A 20,667-nucleotide genomic window follows, 5' to 3' on the forward strand; every position below is an offset into this window, starting at 1 on the left:
GAACCAAAGAAGTGATGAATTATTGCCTCCTGTCATTAAAAGAGACAGCTTATGACATGAAGCCAGAACATTGAAACAATGTGGCAACATCATTAATTCTCTGAATGTCTCTCCAGCTAGGTCAAATGATAGTATAAATTTACGACGTTGTTGACCATTGCAACATCCACAAACAAGCCAATGTAAAGAACCATTCATGAATATTTGTTCAATCCATAGTATGAAAATCTGAGTTAATTAAAGTTGAACCTGTAAACTTTAAAGCTTGATTAGTTTAATAAAATTAATGCTTTGTTTATGACTAATTTGATCACGACTTAACTATAATTTTGATCATCAATTAACCTTAAAATAGTGCCTTGATGAATTTAATAACTTGTTTAGCTCTTAATACCTTGGTTCCATCCAATGAAGTAAATACAACTTCTGGAAAAAAATTAAAACAAAAAAGATCATCAAAACATATGTGCGAGTCTATATAAATTTGGATAACTCTTTAGAAGAATTAAATCTAATTGTGTTAGACAATGCTTAAATATGATCTAATTAGATAGCCATATAAAAAAGTTGCTAAATAGGTAAACATTGTTATTGACTAATGTGGGAGGAATATGAATACAATTTACTTCTGACATGTCACACCAAATCTCAAAATCCAAAAAACGCAATGTGTATATATGCATACACGATACACACACGTATCTGAAAACTTATCCTCCTCTCTTCCAATAATTTTGGAACCATTTAAGGAACCATTTTGAAAAATTATTTGGACAATACCTAGCAAACCAAAAAAATCAAGAATGGTCATAATTTCTATAGTATAAAACATCATACCATGCCTCTTTATAATTAGAATAATTATAAACTTGATCACGGTAATTTATTAGAAAATTTTTTTTGTTGTCCAAGGAAAATAACCCCAAGTAGTTGAACACTACTAGAAAAATTGAAATTAGTGACAGATAAATAGTGACGGATTTTGATAGGAGGAGTGTTTGAAACAGGGAGAGGGAAAAGAAGAATAGGGAAGAGAAGTAGGAAGCAGATGAACTGCTAGGTTAGATTGAAGCAGCATCAACACCAACAATGGCAGAAAATAAAGAACTAAAAGAATGATAGAACAATGATAACTTGCATGATCTAGACAAAAGATGTAGAAAGTAAAGAACTAAAATTTAAAATAATGCCAAAACAGTGGTAGTCCACATGATCTAGACAAAGATAGAAATTAAAGTGCGAAAAAAATGTAAAAGTACAAGAAAGTAAAGGAGGATTAATGGAAGAATTTAATGAAGAAGATGAAAAAGGAGGCTTATAAAGATGACTCTCTCTCTCTCTCTCTCAAGACTTCTCATTCTCTCTATCAAACCTTGCCCTTGAAAAGATATCCAACGCTTAAGATTTGTTTAATCTAATGATTTACATTTCATCTATCTTCATCCAACAGTTAGTACCTTGCCATCAAGTCAGCATTTGATGGTCAGTAATGATCAATGGTCAACAATCAATTGTCAACGGTCAATGGTCAAACTTTTTTTAATTTTTTTTACTAATCTTCTGCAAGGTTAATTTCAAAGTACTCATCTTCATTTTCTTGTCCATAATCTTCTTCCTCTAGAGTTTCTAAAGCAGAAGCAGAGGCAGAGGTTGCAATGGTCCATTCTTCTTTTTCCAGTAAAAAGAGTGTAATTTTTATTAGTTAATAAAAGTTTGTTTGTCTGAGGTTGAAGCCAAACATGCATAGATCTAGCTTTTTTAGTTGAGAGACATATAGGTTTATAAGGATAGAGCCATTAGGGGTTCTCTTTTGAACCATGATTGGACAGAAGAGACATTAGCTCTTTGGTCTTCAAAGTTTGCATACCACCTCATGTATGGAATCCTTTGGAGAATAGGGTATTCACTGGGTGGATTGGTATATTTGTAATGCTAGGAAAATATTCAAGATAGAGATAGTTTTGATAAAAAGGTTGAAGAACTAGAAAGGGGGCATCTACAAGGTTAATTTTTGATTTGAAGGTTGAAAACCCTTGTTTAATAGTAGGAGGTAAAATTTCTTCAATAAATCCATAGTAATCCCACCATTTAATGAACCATGTGTGATGCTAGTTTATGTTTTGGTACAAAAATGTATTGTACCAGGCATTAATATAATCCTAATAGTTATAGCCCATTAGGTTAAAAGTAATAGTGAATTTCTTTAGTTTACTAGGTTTTGGCCTTAGCCTACATGAGTGAGGACCTTTTTAATTTGAAGTGTAGAATGAGTCCAAATGGATGAGTCTTTTATCTTGTCCTTTTCTTCAGGGTTGTGTCTCAACGTTATAGACTTGGTTTCTACTAAGATAAGTTCATAAAATTGTTAGGTTTTATTCAAGCTTGTCAGCTTGAAGTGAAACCCTAGAGGAAAGATTTGTGAGGCTACGTGGTTTGGGTTTTTAGGGAAACATTTAGATTCAATTTGGACAATATCTATGGCTTTGTCAAGCCATGAGATTTAACTGGTTTTAGTTTTTTGAACTAGTTGAGGTAACTCGACCACCTGTTTGTTTCTCAGATTGGCAATAGTGACCTATTTATTTTTGAGGTTTTAATGAGTTATGAAAGGGTTATCAAGTCTAAATCTTCTTCCTCAGCAATATCCGCCCATGTTTGTTTAGGTAGATGGATTAATCCTTATGATGTTAAGGCTTGAATAGTTTTAATGGGAAAGGCATATGATTTCTAGAGTTGCTGTTTGGGTGGTTGATTTTGAAGAGATTGGTTTAGGAGTTAATTTAGAAGAGGTTAGTATTTCTTGTTTGGAAGACTAAGCCTAGAAGACTTTTATATGATTTAGTCTACCGACATTTGAAGGGGACATGAAGAAGGGTGAGGCTAAACAATGGATCAAGTGCCTCGAGACTATATTCAAGGTGGTGATCTGTACATCCAAATAGAAGGTGACTTTGGCTATAGTATAGTTGGTCAGAGTGGCAAAAAGATGGTGGTATTTTGTAAGACCAACTGATAGTGTGAGATTGTCATGGGAAGATTTTAAGAAAATGTTCTTCGATTATTATTTTCCAATCTACTTTCATATTGAGAAATAGGAGTTTCACTTGTTTAGGCAAGATGAGCAATAGTTTATTAGAAGGTTCAATAACCTGTCGGCCTAGTCTACATATCTACGGCATCATAATGATACTAGGTGGAAGGTGAAAAGGTTGTTAGAAAAGATATGTCTAGAATATTGGTAGCAAATCGCTTTATTAGATGTGACTACTTATGAAGAAATGTGTGACAAGTTGAGAATGACAGCAAGAAGAGGTAGGGAAGTTGAGACTAAAAGAAAGAGAGATAGTATGGGAAGGTTTATGTCTTCTCTAGGTCTGATGAGCGACGTTTCAAAGAAGCCCATTTATAGTTCAAGCAGTTCTGGAGCTTTAGGGAAGAGGAGTTTTACTAGAGGTTCTTAAACCCGGTCAATTCAGAGGGGTTCAGTGTGGCAGAATATTAGGGTCAAAATTGGGCCTTCACAAACTTCAAGGCAAGCTTTTAATGTACCAGCTCTTACTCTAAGTATGAGTAGATCGCCTTAGTGCCATATATGCAGTAGATTCCATATGGGTAAATGCTAGTCTTATTTCAAGTATGGTAAGCCAGGCGACATTGCCAAACATTATCCAGAGGGCAGAGTAGATGTGATAGAGCAGCGATTAACCATTCTAGGATGAGTCTTTGTTGTGACATAAGAAAAGACTAGAGCATCTTTGAACCTAATGAAAGGTATAATCTCTATCTGTGGTAGTAAAATAGAAGCATTGTTCGACTCTTAGGCTATGCATTCTTTCATTTCAGAAGAATGTTGTCACACCTGAAAATGTGATGTGGATAGCGTGCGAGGGTAGAGGTTTTGGCCTTCAGAACGAAAACTAATTTAAACGAGCTGCTACCAAAATTTTAAGAAAAAAAATTGAAAAACTTCTCTAAAAGAAGATGGAAAGGATAGTCTGTGAAAACAAGATGGGTTCTAGAGTTGATTGAGTGTGAAGAAGGTATTAGGCATCTGACAACACCTGTTCGTGAGAACGATTATCTGAAGTTAATTGTGCTAAATTAATATAGTTTTAAAATTATTTTAATTACCCTTTTCTCATTCATGTGTAAGACATTTAAAAAATAAAGAAATAGTTATTTATTTACAAGGGTAGACTAGGGCAAACTTGACCCAAAATCTAACTTTAGGACTTACGTACCCTGCAATAGAGATCAAAGTTTGCATAGTTCAAGATAGAAATGAGTGTTAATGGTTTTTAATTTATGATTTTCATGAAAAGAGAAAATTAAATGAAAATAATTTATCAATTGCAAACAACATAATTTTTTGAAATGTGGGTTGGTATGTTTTAATTTATAAAGATAATTTAGCTTCATTTTCTTACTCCCATTTTAAATTTTGAAAAATGTCTTCATTGTTTAATACTAATTTTAGAAACTTTCTTTGTTTTTTTTCTTTTTGAAAAATATATGTGAACTAATATATTTACTCTTATTTTGGAGATTCACTTTATCAACATAAAAAAGTAATTTTAAAATATTTTTTTAAATGACTTAATGTGCCTACAAGACTATTGTCGCTCATGGCAAAAGGGTATGATAAAGAGTCTTAATCCTTATACCTACACAGTCTTATTGATTCACATGGTAATACAATTATTCTAAATGTTTGTGAAGATTCTAAAAATCTCACGTGACAAAAGGATCTAACCATCTAAGTATGATTATAATTTAAATACATTAGTTTAATTAATTTTTTAAAAAACATTTATTATATTTTATTTACAATATCCATTTATCTTTTTATTTAATAATCACGACATCTAAGAGGACTTATTATCCCACACAATGAGGTGATTAATCCAAATATCTACGGAGATTCTTCAAATCTCTCATGATATCATTTAAATTTTTTAATTGATTTAAATTGTATTTGGGAAAAGATTAAAAGAAAATTGTTAATTTGAATAATGGGTCATTGGAACCCATATTTAATAAACAAGATTGATTTTCACACTTGTGAAATTTTATTAATTTATCCGGCATGAGATAATTTTAAATGTCTGTGAAGATTCTCAAAATCTCACACAACAAACTCTAAAAACTGAGATTCATGTTCAAGAATCATTCATTTAAACATAAAACTCATGAAAGCAAAGATTGCTTTTTTTTTTTTCCTTTGACTTGGCCATGCGATCTTAAATATTTGGCTTGATGCTTTAATGATATTCAAAAGGAGCAGCATTCTTCCATTAAAATAGCAATCATATAAATCATATAAGTAGCCATAGAATTATTTCCCAATAGTGAGCTTCTAAAATGATTAGACCCAAATCAATGCCTCATCTTTATCAGTAAAATAATATCAGCAAATTGGCTTAGTCCACATATTCTTTCATACTAAAAATGCATTTAAAATCTAACTTACAATCACAAGAAATCCCTTATAGCTTGAGACACAAAAATATGCTCAAAGCCAAATCAAGCCAATTGGTGTAGCAAAGAGAACTTTAACTTGGACTTTGTTTTTTTCTTTAAAGATGCATTCAAAACACATAATATATTAAAAGTTTGAAAGAAGGATTGATTTCATCAACTTCACTTGAGCTACATGGAGGACAACCATCAATAGTCATACTAATTACATATTTTGGTAGTCAAGAATAGCAATATCTAAGAGACACCAAACCATCTAAACTCATCATAACATATAAGCACCCAAGAAACCTAACCTAAACCAAATCATATAGCTACATGATCAAATCTTTTGAGAAACCTTTAATGATGAACATCCAAGATACCCAAGTTATGGAACAAGCAGATCAGCAGCTTTTAACGCTTAAGTCCAAATCACTATCGCTTATTCCAATACATGCCCATAAACATATATAGTTTATCAACACATAAAGCAGTATGAACTCAATATCCTTATTAAAGAAATCAACCTACAACAAGCAATTTGATAAACATCAAAGGTAGTATTTTCGATCCTTTAATTCATATCTCTATTCAAACATGAATCAACAACTACACATACCATAACTCAATTCCTAACCCTCAAATCTATGACCGAAAAAAAAAAGAAAATCTCTTGAATCACAAACGGATTATATTTTAGTTTAACATCTCATTCCAAAACTAATCAAATTTTTTATAGAGTAGTGCAACAGGTTAAACTTGAAATCATAAACCTAAATTTAAAGCATGGAAGTTAATCTCAAACATGTTACCCAGAAAGATGTTTCTTCCACTTTCAACCTCTTAGTTCGATCAGTTTTCCCTCTTTTCTTTGTCTCCTTCATTCTCTATAGCTATCCTAAACTTCTATTTGGTGCAGAAACTAGAAAAATAGGAAAATAACTTTGAAAGTTTATTTCTAAAAATCTGTTGATGCACCATTTTCACAAATGACATTTGATTGGAGTAATTCAAGTATCCACAAGAAGCTTAGCTCATATACTAACTAATGAGATAGGTTTGGATACAATTTAATGGTTCGATCAAAATTTAGACATTCGGGGTGCAAAAAGTCACTTTTTCTAAAAAATTTGTGCACCTAAGCACTCAAATTGATTCCTTTCTCTCATTAGATCACACTAGGCCTTAAATCAAGTCCAAAAGGATCTAATACACTTGATTGACCATAATTAATCACAATCATACTCATATATCAAAATTTAACCATTCTACAGCCAATTTCCTCAATTCACTAACTTTATACACTTTGCCATTTCTTGGCATAACTTAGTTTACTTGGCTACTTCTCAACACATTCAACCATATTCATATTCACAATATAATCTTAGCCCTCAAATTACTCATTTCATCATATTTTGTCCCTTGGCTCAAGATTCACCAACATAAACAATCATTTCAATACAAACATACTCAATAATAGCCCTTTTTGTCTTAGTCAACACATATACATATAATTGGGCTTGATTTTAAAAATCTCAATTCAAAACATGCATGTAATCCTATGGCAACTCATTTACACATATATACAGTCTTAGTTCAGTTCATTACACAAACTCAGAGTGCATGGCTTCACAACTTAAGCCAGATCAGACTCTCTTCCTTTACCTTGATCACTTCCTGATCTTGTAAACATGTAACCTCGAGGGTGAGATGAAAATTTCAATAACAGAATAACTCACTCCTATTGACTATCACTTGCAATAATATGAAAGTAAACATAGTATATCATTAAAACCTCATAAAATAGCATTTATATCTCATATTTCTTTTCATTTCTCAACTTTTCCTTAATCATATAGGATTCCAAGTTATCTTAGCATATTTCATCATATCACATAACATGCTAGCATGATCTCTACTAACCGAACCTTCAAATTACCTCAACACAAAACCATAGGCTCATCTTAGATCAATGTATACTCTTATTAGTCTTGAGCTCACCTGTAATGGTAGAATCACCCAACCAAAGATGTTCTAACGCACAATGCAGACTATGGTTTCTCCTAATATACACAATAGGGTGTCATTAACTCCAACACCATATCACAAAGACACTAAGGAGTCTCTCATCTTTAACACTGTATCTTAATAGGCACTAAGGAGAATTGTTTCCAACATGCACCCTAATAGGTATTAAGGAAACCTTGCCATATGGTCTTTATCATCTCCTACACTTAGGTGAACTCCTACCCCTTTGATCATGCTTTCCCAAACCATTTAAAGTTTTCATTTACCATTTCACACTTTCTTACACATAATATATACAAATAATACTTTACATTACAAAACACACATTTTAATGCTTATTTCAACCAAAAGTCATTTCACACATAACAATCACTCAATGCTATAAAACATGCTCATTTTAAAACTGTTTCATACACTATATAGCATACTAACATACAATTATAATAAATAGTCAAACAAAGGAAGTTATTTAGTTATCTCAACCCTTTTGTCACTAGAAAGGTTACTCATGGATTCCAACTATCACTCAATCTTATCTCAAGCTTCCTTCCTCTACTCACGTGTCCAATATGCCAATCTGAACACATTTGATACATTTTAGTCATTTGGTCCATTTTGACTAAAAACTCATTTTTACTACTTAGGGATATTTTCATCCGTAAACTCTTTTTTATTTATCCATTCTAAGTTCATGACTACCTAATTACTACTTTACATCACCTCAACTAGTCTTATTTTACTCAAATCAGATTTTTATCCAAACTTTCTCTTTCTAAGGGCTAAAATTGAGCTTATGGGTTCAAAGTTCTACCATTTAGCTTTAAACTAGTTCTAAAGATCTAATTTAACTCACGAGAACCTTTTTATTACTATTGGGCAAGAATCAAACTCCTCAAATTCCCTCTATTCAATTTCTCTATAACTCATTTTTAGAGAAATTTGTGTAGAATGGAAGGTAAGAATTATACATAGCTTACCTGACAAGTTATTGATCCGAATCACCTTCCACCGCTTTAAAATGGCTTAACTTAGCTTCTCAGCCCTTCTCTCCTCTCTATCTTATGTGTTTCTCAATTTTACTCCTCTGAAATTTCTAAAATTTCGTGACTTATCAAGGCAATTTCTGGTCCATGTGCCATAGCGCATGGTACAGTGAGATTTATTCTCACCACACATACTTGCTTCGACCTAACACATACTTCTATCACTCGTATCTACTCACACAACACACAAACAAGTCAAAATACCAATTTATCATCTGAATCTCTAATCCCATACTAACTTCCACTTCACCCTCGATTAACCTTTAAATTTAGGATTTAAAAATTCAAGATGTTACATGTATTCCTACATACCTAGGGTGAACTCCCTCCCCCTATGATTATATTTTTAACACACATAAAAACACACACACATTCCTTTTATTCAAAAGTGAATATTATACAATAACCTTATCAAACTAAATTTTCATACCAAACTTGTTTGCCAAACCATGCACAAAAGCTTAAAAAATAATAAATTTACAAGTATATGTTTACTTCTATATAGTTATAATAGCTAATAAACATAAAACTATGTGGCTACCTTGACCCTTCTGTTTGTAAGAAAGGTTTACCTGTGTTCCACACTCTTACTAACTTTCTCTCACTATTCAACTTGTCACACATGAAATCTACACAAATTAGGCACCCAAAGTCAATTATTGTATTGACTAAAAGTGCCAATTACAACAATATAAGCATCTAATGGCTATTCTTACTCTTTTCACATCCATTCCTACCTTCTACATCCTATCACTACTCAATTCAAGTACAACACACCAACTACCAAATCCTTTGAGTTTTCTCTCTCTAAATTAGGTTAATTTGAGCTTGTAGCTTTAAAGCTTTATTGTTTCTCCTCAAACCAATCACAAAGGTCTAGTTTAGTCTTAGAGAACTTTTCTATTATGATAGGGTAAGAAATCAACTCCTAAAAACTTATGAATTCAATTTCTCAATAGCTTAAAACTAAGATAAAATAGAGTAGAATTAGAGGTTAAGATAGTACAAGACTTACCTGATAAGTAATAGGTCTGAAACATCTTCCTCCCAAAAATCATTGCCTTAATAGACCTCCTCTTCTTCTCCATGCCTAATCTCTCTTTCTCTAATTTCCTTTCTATTTTCCATGAGTTCCATGTCCTTATTTACCAGGTTTCTGCACCATGTGTCACAGTGTATCTAGTTTCAGTAACGATGTGTGGCATAGTGAGGGAATTCCTCACCATGTTCACCTGCTCTACTTCATAATGCCATTCTCCTACTCAAATCTATTCATAAAACATCCCAAAGAGTCAAAACAATACTATACCAATAAAAATCCTAATCTCATATTAATTCACTAATTCATTCCTTAATTTGCATTAATGTAAGAATTAAAAAAAATTGGGATGTTATAGCTGGTTGGCATTATTCCATTTCATCCTCCCTAAGTTAGACAAAACTTGCCCTTGAGTCAAATTCGACATCATCATCAAGATAGGTTACAAGTAAGCAACATTAAATGTAGCAAAAACTCTAAAAGTACTAGGTGATTCAACTTTATAAGCATTATTGTTGATCTTTTGAACAATCTCAATGTACCATAAGCTCTTAGAGATAACTTAGAATTTGATTGTTTAAGAAAACATTCTTTCCTTATATGTATCCAAACTAACTCTCCTACATTAAAAGTTTGTTGTCTTTGATGCTTGTCACATTGAGCCTTGTACCTCAAGGTTTGCTTTTAGATTTGCTTGTGAACTTGCTCATGCAACTTCTTAATTTCCTTATCCCTTTAGTTAGCATCATAACTATATTGCTGCTTATTAAGTGAAGACATCAAGTCTAGTGGACTAAGAGGAAAAGTGCCATAAGCACTTCCTAATTTCTTGGTTGACAGAGTTATTATAGGAAAATTCAAATTGAGTAAGAATGAGGTCCCATTGATTTAATTTTTTTCCTATGAAACTATGAAGAAGATTTTCAAGAACCCTATTTATAGCTCTAGTTTAGCTGGCTGTCTAGGGATGACTAGCACTGTTAAATTAGATCTTAGTTCCTATCTTCTTCCCTAGCATCTGCCAAAAGTGACTAAGAAACTTAACATCATGATTAGAAGTGATAGTTTTAAAAATTCCATGGAGACGAACAATCTCTTTAAAGTACAAATATGCTACTTGTATATCATCATTGGTCTTCCGGTATAGAATAAAATGAGCCATTTTTGAGAATTCATCCATAATTACTATGACAGAATCTTTTTACCTCTCAACCCATAGTAAACCAATAACAAAATACACACTCACATCTTCCCAAGTTACTTCTGGAATTGGCAAAGGCATGTATAACCTAGTATTTTGACCCTTTGATTTAGCCAAGCGGTAAATTTTGCATCTCTGTATATGTTTGTTTACACCCCGTCCAAGTTGAGGCCAGTAAAAATTCTCCTTGACTAGGTCAATTGTTTTATCCTGTCTAAAATGTCTGGCTAATCCACCATCACATGTGCTTCTTAAATTATATCCATTCTTAAGAAACCTTGTAGAATGCATAGGGTTTGCCCTTGGAATAGAAACCTATCATGTCTATAAAACTAGTGGAAAGATTGATTTGCAATTGCTTCCTGCACTCTTAAAAGATCAGGATCATCCTAGTACAACACTTTAACAAGTTCAAACCCAACAACTTTAGCCTACATTATTATAAGCAACACAAGTCACTTGTTAAGAGCATCAGCTACACAGTTCAAAGTTCCAGCCTTATACTTAATAAGGAATGGATAAGATTGTAAGAGTTCACTCCAATAGGTGTGCTTGCAGTTGATCTTCTGTTGAGAATTCAAATACTTGAGGGCCTCATGATTAGAAAAGAGTATGAACTCTTTATTCAGCAGATAGTGACTCTAATATTGGAGAGCTTAGATAATGGCATAGAATTCTTTATTATAGGTCTACTGAAGCTTAGGATTGTTAAGCTTCTTACTAAAAAAGGTGATTGGATAGCCTTCCTAGCTTAAGATAGCACCATTATTGATATTAGAAGTATCACAACTAACTTCAAACACTTAGTTAAAATTATGAAGAGCTAAGACGGGAGCTTTAGTCAACTTCTTCTTAAGCTCCTTAAAACTTTTCTGAGCTTAGTCTGTTTACTGAAATTTGTTTTCTTTGGTGCAATTTATAAGTGGTATAACAATAGAGCTAAAATTGCAAATAAAGCTCTTGTAGAAAGAAGCTAATTCATGAAAGCTTTAAACTTGTTGAATAGATTTTAAAACTGGCTAGCTGTCAATGGCTACAACTTTGTTTGGATCAACTTGAACACCCTCAACAGTAATGATGTAACCTAAGAACACAACTTCATTGGTGAGGAAGGTGCACTTCTTGATATTGGCATAAAGCTTTTGTTCTTACAAGGCTTGTAAGACTTGCTGTAAGTGCTCTAAATGTTCTTCTTGACTCTTATTATAAATAAGAATGTCTTTAAAGTAAAAAACAATAAATTTTCCAATGAAAGGTCTCAATACCTGATTCATCAGGCGCATCAACATGTTAGGGGAATTTGTCAACCTAAAAGTATCACATTCCACTCATACAACCCATCTCTTTTCTTAAAAGTAGTCTTCCACTCATCTCCTGGCTGAATTTTAATTTGGTGATATCCACTACAAAGGTCAATTTTAGAAAAAGTAGTGGCACCATGCAGTTGGTCTAACATGTTATCAAGTCAGGGTATCAAAAACTGATACTTGATAGTGATCTTATTGATAGCTCGACAATTAATACACATTCTCCAACTCCCACCTTCTTAGGTGCTAGAAGAAAAGGTATAGCATAAGGGCTAATACTTTTTCAAACCAACCATTTCTTTAATAGCTCTTCAACTTGCCATTGGATTATGACATATTCCTGGGGACTCATCCTATAAGCAGGGCTATTAAGAATGACTGTTCCTAGAATAAAGTCAATAGTGTGTTGTATGTCTTATGTGGGTGGCAACCTTGATAGTATTTATAGATATCACATTTAGAAATTTAGACAATAAAGGTATGACTCCTGATGGATTGGGAGACTCATTGTTCACCTCAAGCACCAGAATGAAACTTATCATTTAGACTTCAGATTTGTCACCTTGAACTCCTTTTTAGTTATCAAAGTCTCTAATGGCTTAGATTTCCTCAAAGATTGGCTAATCTCACTAGGTGATAGAGGTGCTAATGAGAACTTGACACCATCCTTCATAAAAGAATAAGTATTTGCACGCCGATTATGTATAACATATCAATCATATTGCCATGTCTACCTAAAAGAAGGTGGCATGCATCCATAAAAACAACATCACATAAAAATTCATCACAATACCAGTCCTTAATAAAAAAACTCACAAGGGATTGTTTAGAAACTTCTACCTTATTCCCTTTGTTAAACAAGTGAAGCTTGTAAGGATGCAAACGGTTTGCATTATCAACTTCAATTTCTCTACCATACAGTCAGACATTACATTTTCACAGCTTCCATTATCAATGATGACATTACAAACTTTTCCTTAGGCTGTGCAATGAGTATGAACAATTTTGCATCGTAGCCAAGGTTCTTCCTTAACTATAATTGTATACAGATTTTATCTAGTCACCAATGCTTTACCTTAATCTACAGGTGTAACCTTTTCATCATATACTAGATTAGTTTTATAAGACTCAATCTCCTCCTCATATTCTTCAAATGCTTCATATACTTTCCCTTCCCTAAAGGTGACAACACCCTTCGAGTAGGACAATCCATAGCAATGTGCCTAAATCCTTGGTATTTAAAGCATTTGGGTACTTTAGATCTAGATTCCTTGATGAAATTTGGTGGTGGCTTGTGCATAGCTCTAAATTGTAGCTTGCTTAAGAGGTTGGACTTCTGAAACTCCACCTTACAAGTATCTGAATAACCCTGAGAGGAAGAGGATTAGAAAGATGATCTCTTGGACGTCTGCTTCTCAACACGGATGGCTAGATAGATGATGTAGTCTAAGGTCCAATATTGCTGAAGCTAGGCTGGATGATTGATGTCAGCATTTAGGTCTTCTAGGTATCAGGTTATTGTTTGCTCATCCTTCTCCTAGATGTCACATTTCATTATGAGTTTCTCAAACTTTCTAGTACACTCTTCCACAGATAAGGACCTTTGTTAAAGATTTTATAGCTGGAGAAAGTTATCCTGATAGTAATAGTCTGGTAGAAATTTCCTGGTGAGTTGGCATCTCATTTTTTTCCTAAGTCTCAATCTTATACTTCTCCTCATGTTCTTACTTCTACTTGGTGTTTTCCTACTAAATAGAGCATGTTTCTTGAGTTTGAGGGCAACAATCTTGACTTTCTGTGCATATGAAATCTCCTTATTTTCAAATACATGTTCAACAGTTTAAAGCCAATCTATGAACTCATCTAGCTTGAGTCTTCCCTCAAATTCAGGAATGTCTACTTTAATTTCATTAGGTTAGAATGGTTGTTGTTAAGGATAGCGGCGATTGTTAGTGGATGAGGGACTGCTGCTTCTCGAATCTCCTTTTAGGTTTTCTCTATTATTATCTAACATAGCTCGTTGCATTTCTACAGTAGCTTCTAGCTCACTTATCCTACTCTCATCTCTTCAATTTCAACCTCATGCATATTCCCATTTCTTGGAGGCATCATGGGGTGTTTTTTGTAAGGTTAGGACTTTGGAAAAACAAATATAGGGGTGTGATTTTTTTAAAGTATAGGGGTGGAAAGGGAAATCTTAGGATAAATAGGGTGTAAATTAATTTTAGGCTAAAATAGAATTTTTGTAAAATTAAGAGATTAAAGTTTAACTTTCAAAGAACTATGGGCCAAAATGGAATTTCTATAAAAATAAAGGGTCAAAGTGTAATTTTAAAAAAATATGGGGTCAAAATGCAATTTTAGGATAATAGGGTTGATTGGTAGGATGCCATGGCAGTTGTGACATGTGGTAGATTCTGACTAGGCTAACATGTCGTTGATTGATCAAAACAAGTAACGTGGCAGATGACATCAGCATCTGCAACATCTAGTAGGCATGTGTGGTATGTAGATTGACGTTGACAGTGTATGGGGCATTGATGTAGGTGCATGTGGTATCATCTAATGATAGGGAACTTCTTGTCCCACATTTTTGGACCTCATGAGCATGATAGTGATTCTAGTTTCTAGAGAAAAAATGCCTGGAATCCAAGGTTCGAACAAGTTAGGGACTTCTCCTCTGAGTTTCTCTCCTCTTCGATGTAATTCCTCACTCTCACCTCACTCTCTCACTCTCTAGACTTTTGGGGACCAAGCTCTAATACCAAAATGGTACATAAACTAGAAAAATAGGAAAAGAACTTTAGAAGTTTATTTCTAAAAATTTGTTCGTGCCTTCATACACAGATGTATGAACATTAATGGAATTGAATGGTGTAACATTGGTGTTGCAATGTTGTGGCTAGTGTCTGGCTGGCTGGCGTTGTTCCATTTTACTATCATTCTCTCGAAACTCTATTGCTCTCTTTAAATTTGGACTCCTTTCCAAAAATCAACTCTGAATCTGTCTCGTGCTCTTAAAGCTCAGACCATCTCCCCCCTTCCAAACTCAGACTCCCCCTTTATATAGAAGATGAATATCATACCTAGATCATGTAAATCTATGAACTCTGACCTAATTTAGCTTATCCTTTATCACAAGATGTCAGATTTCATCTATCAAGCTGTCTTCCTCCATTGCCAACCTTTGCTACTTTCCATTTGTGTAGCAATTTTTCTTTGAATCCATAAAAGTAGATACAAGGTATCCCTTTTTTGGAACTTGTGCGAGAGGCAAAAGATTAGAAGCCTTTTTGCTAATTCCACTCCTCTTTGATTGCTATGTTTTAACCTCTGAGATGTGACCTTGGATGATTTGGGGTGGCATGCTACGCATGTTCTCCTCCTCTATGTGTTCATGTGTACATCTCCTTTCTTCTTTACTTGTTACATAAGGTTGAAAGGCTTTAGAGTTTAGTAAAATGCTAGAGCTGTTAGCGTTTCACTCTCCCTTATTATTCTTTTTTAAATTATTTTTTATTACCATTTTTTTAGATTTTTTAGGTGTAAATGTATATAAATATTTTTTTTAAGAAAATAACCAAATTTAAAAGAATTTCAAAGGATTTAATTTTCAAAAAGTTGATTTTCATAATTTTTTGATTTTTGAGATAATTTGGTGAAGAGATTTATTAAAAGATTTAAGCAATATTTTCTCCTTTGTTTTCAAAATTGATTCTAAAGACAAATTAAATTTATTTATCTTCTTTATTATATATTTTTTAAAAAATAATACTTAAAAAGAGAATTAAATTTTGTTTTATATTTTTATATTTTTTGGTTGTTTTAACTAACTAAAAGAAATAAAATCCTAGCCAAGAAAATCATAACCTATTATTTTTTTAATCTTTTCATTTTATATATAGTATTAAAATTTTATTTTTTGGTTAAATTTACTATTTTTATTTTTATTTTTATTATGATATTTTAAAATGCACGGACAAAATACTAGTTCACAGTTGCCCCTTTTTACTTGTCTCTTATGTAAATATAAGAAAGGTGTGGGTTTTTGAATTCTTCCATAAGTGATAAGAAAAGATAGAACATGCATTTGACTGGTCATGAAACATCTATAACATAACCTAATTTCCCCTGACATAAATTAAAACATAATGAAATGACATGAATGTATATGGTTGAACGCGAGGCTACTAGATAACATACATAATGAAATGATTTTTATTTATGTATCGATGTGATGAGGTGATTTGCTACAAATTGAGATGAGGAAACAAAAGAAAGACAGATAAACAAAATATATGTTGACTAGATGCCCCTGTTCATTTTCTTTCTAAGTGAGAATTTCATGAGATGATATTCTTATCTTAGAAATGAATGAAGAAGGAAACATGTATATATTTTGGAGTGGCAAGACTCTTAAGCAATTGTATGATAAAACTAAAAACTAAATCCTTTGACTGATGTACACTTGCTTTGACAAGGTTTGGAGATTTAAGAGATGCCTACCATGTAGGGATTTCAATGGGTTCTTACCTTTATAGGGCTTCAAGCAGCTAGGAAGTGCCTACCCATGAAGGTGCCTGTTTTTATAGAGCTTTGAGTGGCTAGGAAGTGCCTACCCAAGTAGGACTTTCAGTGGGTGCTTACCTTTATAGGGCTTCAAGCAGCTCGAAAGTTCCTACCCAAGTAGGGCTTTTGATGAGTGCCTGCCTTTACAGGGCTTCGAGTAGGTAGGAAGTTCCTACCCCAGTAGGGCTTCTAGTGGGTGACTATCTTTATAAGGTTTTAAGTAGTTGGGAAGTGCTTACCCATGTAGGGCTTTCAGTGGGTGCTTGCCTTTAGGGGGCTTCAAGCAATTAGGAAGTGTCCACCCATATAGGGCTTTCAGTGGATGCATGTCTTGAAAGGGCTTCAAGCGGTTAGGAAGTACCTACTCATGTAGGGCTTTCGATGGGTGGCGCCTTCACAAGGCTTTAAGTAACTAGAAAGTGCCTACCCAAATAAGGCTTTCAGTGGGTGTCTGTCTTTATAAGGCTTTAAAGTCCTTACACATGTATAGCTTTCAGTAAGTGCTTGCCTTTATAGGGCTTTGAGCGGCTAGTGCCATCTGGCATTAGGCTTTGGGGGATGTTGGAAAATATTATGTTCCATGTAATGAATACTAGATAATTTATATGGATGAAAAATTCACATGTGATACTTGCTGATGTTTCTTCTCTTACTTCCTTAGGTTTCTCAATTTTTTTGTTTTTTCCCCATTCTAAATGAGGCAAATTTTCCATGGTTATGCATGCAATGAATGATGTCAAGTAGTGAATGATTTTCTTTTCATGTGCCCTAATCTAAATTGAGGCAATTTTATATGAAGTATGCAATAGCTTGATTCAATGTGAGATTGATTTTTTTTTTTCAAAAGCTCAACTCTTTATTTGCCCTAATTAAAGTTAAGGCTTATTTTGATGTGATAGATGTAAATTGTTTATTTTTTCAGTTTCCAATTTATGTGTACATATGGAATGCTCAATGCATTTGAAAGTGTAAAATGTATTTCTTTTTATTTGCATAATTTTGATGCAAGAGGGAAAAACTTAAAATTAGTGAAATGCAAGGATTCTCTTGGTTATTTGTATTAGGAAAGTTCTTTGCTCCCCAATGAAATTGCAAGTCAATGACTTAACAAAAATCTTTTGCCACAAGAATTGCTTATTGAGGAGTCACACTTTTGGACATCAAAAATTGTTTATTCCCTACATTTTGAGAATTTTCAAGAAAACATGTTTGCCCCTATGAAATGCTTATTGGATATGAATGTTTCATCTTGTCTATCTTCATTATCGATTCTTGTATAGTCAATGTTAATGTGGTCACGTATCATGAACAAAAGGTTAGATCTAAAAATGAAATGGAGTGCCAAGTTAATGGAAAGTTAGGAATGTTCAGACACATTTCCATTTGGGTGCAAGAAACATGTGACAAATTGACACCATGTGTAAAGAGACAAAGTATGAAGTTGAAAGTGATGGAATAGTAAAATTGACAAATACCCTAGTTTATATGAAGTGTCTTTAGACAACATGAAGATGGAAGGAAATGAATATGAAAATTGAAAAGAGGTCCCTTCTTTTCTTGGTATGTTCCCTTTGAAAAAGATATAATTGTTGTAAGTAAAAGATCTTATGTTGAGCTATATGCCTGCCCTAATTTCAACTATCTGAATCTTGAAACCATCACCAATAAGAAAAATGCCCCAATTATATTCATGCAAGTTAAATCTCAATGAGGACTTATGAGGTTTTTAATGTGGCCTAGGTTAATAACCTTAAAAAGATTTTAAAATACAACAAGAAGTAAATAACCTTAAAATATTTAAACAAATCCCAAAACTAGCCATAATACAAGACCTCTAAGATGAAGTAAATAACCTTAAAATACAACAAGAAAAACACAATTCAGCCTTAGAAGAAATAAAATTATCTAATGTCCAAGAACCAATCTTTGAAAATCAACATGAAAATGAAGAAGAGCAAGAAAAAAATAATGAGAATAAAGAACTCTTTGAACCTTTTGTTGATTTAATTTCAAGGTTAAAACTCCAAAAGTTTTACAATAAAATTAAAATCAACATGAAAATAAAGAAGAGCAAGAACCAAATAATAAGAATGAAGAACTCTCTGAACCTTTTGTTAATTTAATTTCAAGGTTAAAACTCCAAAAGTTTTAGATCAAAATTAAAATTATTATTAACCAAGAATTTGTTCTTGAACAACCAGCTTTATTTGATACAGGAGCATATTCAAATTGTGTCCAAGAAAGTCTAGTCCTAACCAAATTTTTTGAAAAAAACCACTGTATGGTTAGGGATAGTGTAACATTCTAAGTTTTCAACTTGAAACTTTGAGTGTTTAATAATATAGCTAGCAGCGACAAAAAATAAAGAATAGGCCTCTCTTATCCAAGAAATAGCCTCCTAAGCATCATAGGTAGCCTCAGATATAGGATTCTCTACCCAAGAATTAGAGAATGAAGACATATTTGGCACAGATTTTGAAGATTATCAACTAGTTGTCGATAGAGAAAAATAAATGAAAACAAAAAGGAAGACAAGAAGTCATGGGCAAAAAAGCAAAAAAGCAAAAAGAAGGCAAGAAGTCACGGGTGAAAGACAAATGCAACAAAAGAAAGAAAAAGAAAAAGAAAATAGAATTGAGCAAATCAAAAAAGCTAACTGATAGAACACATTTGTTACACACCTTTATTTGTTAATTAAGACCCTTTTAGTAATTATTTATCATCTCAAAATACACACAATACGTTAGATTTAGAATTTTTGCTAAATATCTAGGTTTAGTGTACTAGGGGTATTTTGGTCCAAAAAATAAAATTAGAAAATGTATAAGAAAAATTAAAAAATTTTATTTTATGTCTAGTTGATGAGTGGTCAAATTATATTTTTAAAATTTATTTTAGTTTGGGAGTGATTAAATAAAAAGTCAACACTTTTTAAAGTTTCTTTAGTTTAACCTAGTTTTTAGTTTGCCTTATATGAAAATTTTTATATAATTTTATGTAGTTTGGAACTTAGTTATTTTAATAAATTCTCCCTTCTGATTGTGAATTTAATTTTGAACATTAATTAGATTTTATTATGTCACATGTTATTTAATTGAATTATGTGATTTATGTGACATAGGTGGCATATAACTTGTGCATCAAATGGGCAAGTGAAGTTGACACTCCTTGAGGTCAAAGCTGAGCATATGGGGCATGATTTCTGATTTATTTTGGGATTAAATTAGCTTAATAATGTGGATGACACATGAAAAATTAGGTATACATTGAAATATCTACAAACTAATAGGAAGGTGCCATCTTGCAAATGTAACAAGGCTCTCATTTTCTTTTTATTTTCTTTTCCTATTTTTTAATTAAGCTTCAGCTAAGGGGAAACAAGATTTTCATGCCATTTACCCTTCATTTTCATATTTACAAGCCATTAATTTCATCTCTCACATTCTCTCTCTTGTTCATGTTGTTCTTCATTTTCTCTATCTTCTCTCTACACTTCCAGCTCATCTAGCCCCTATTTCTCTACCATTTCTCCATCAAATCTACTCAACTCTTCCACCATTCTTCTTCTCTCTCAAGGTTGAACCTACCTTAACCATTTGGAAGGATATTTGAGCTCAATTCATCAAGTTCATGGAGCACACTCTCATGGCTAGTATGAGTCTTGGAGAAAGCAAGATATTCTTGATGTTTTCTAGCTAGAGTCTTCATGGAGTTCTAGGGGAGAGTTGATGGAAGAGGAGTCTTGAAGTTCTCACTTGGCTAAGTTTAACTATTTCTTCATCGTGTTTTAAGTTCATTAGAATACTTTGACTATTGTTGATTGTGGTTCAATTTGAATTTAGTTTCATGGTTGTTAGTAATTTGTAATGTTAAAAAAGATTGATGAGTTAAATTTCATGCTCTTGTTGCTGCTAGAATTTCAGCCTCCTCATGAATTTGCATTGTAATAAGTAATTTCAATTGGTGAATGTCTTATATTAGCCTAGCATGTAATTGTGTGGTGAATACTTGATGAGTTGC

The sequence above is a fragment of the Prosopis cineraria genome, unplaced genomic scaffold (assembly GCF_029017545.1).
Source record: "Prosopis cineraria cultivar Desert tree isolate PC_DT_omini unplaced genomic scaffold, ASM2901754v1 PC5, whole genome shotgun sequence".
NCBI lineage: Eukaryota > Viridiplantae > Streptophyta > Magnoliopsida > Fabales > Fabaceae > Prosopis > Prosopis cineraria.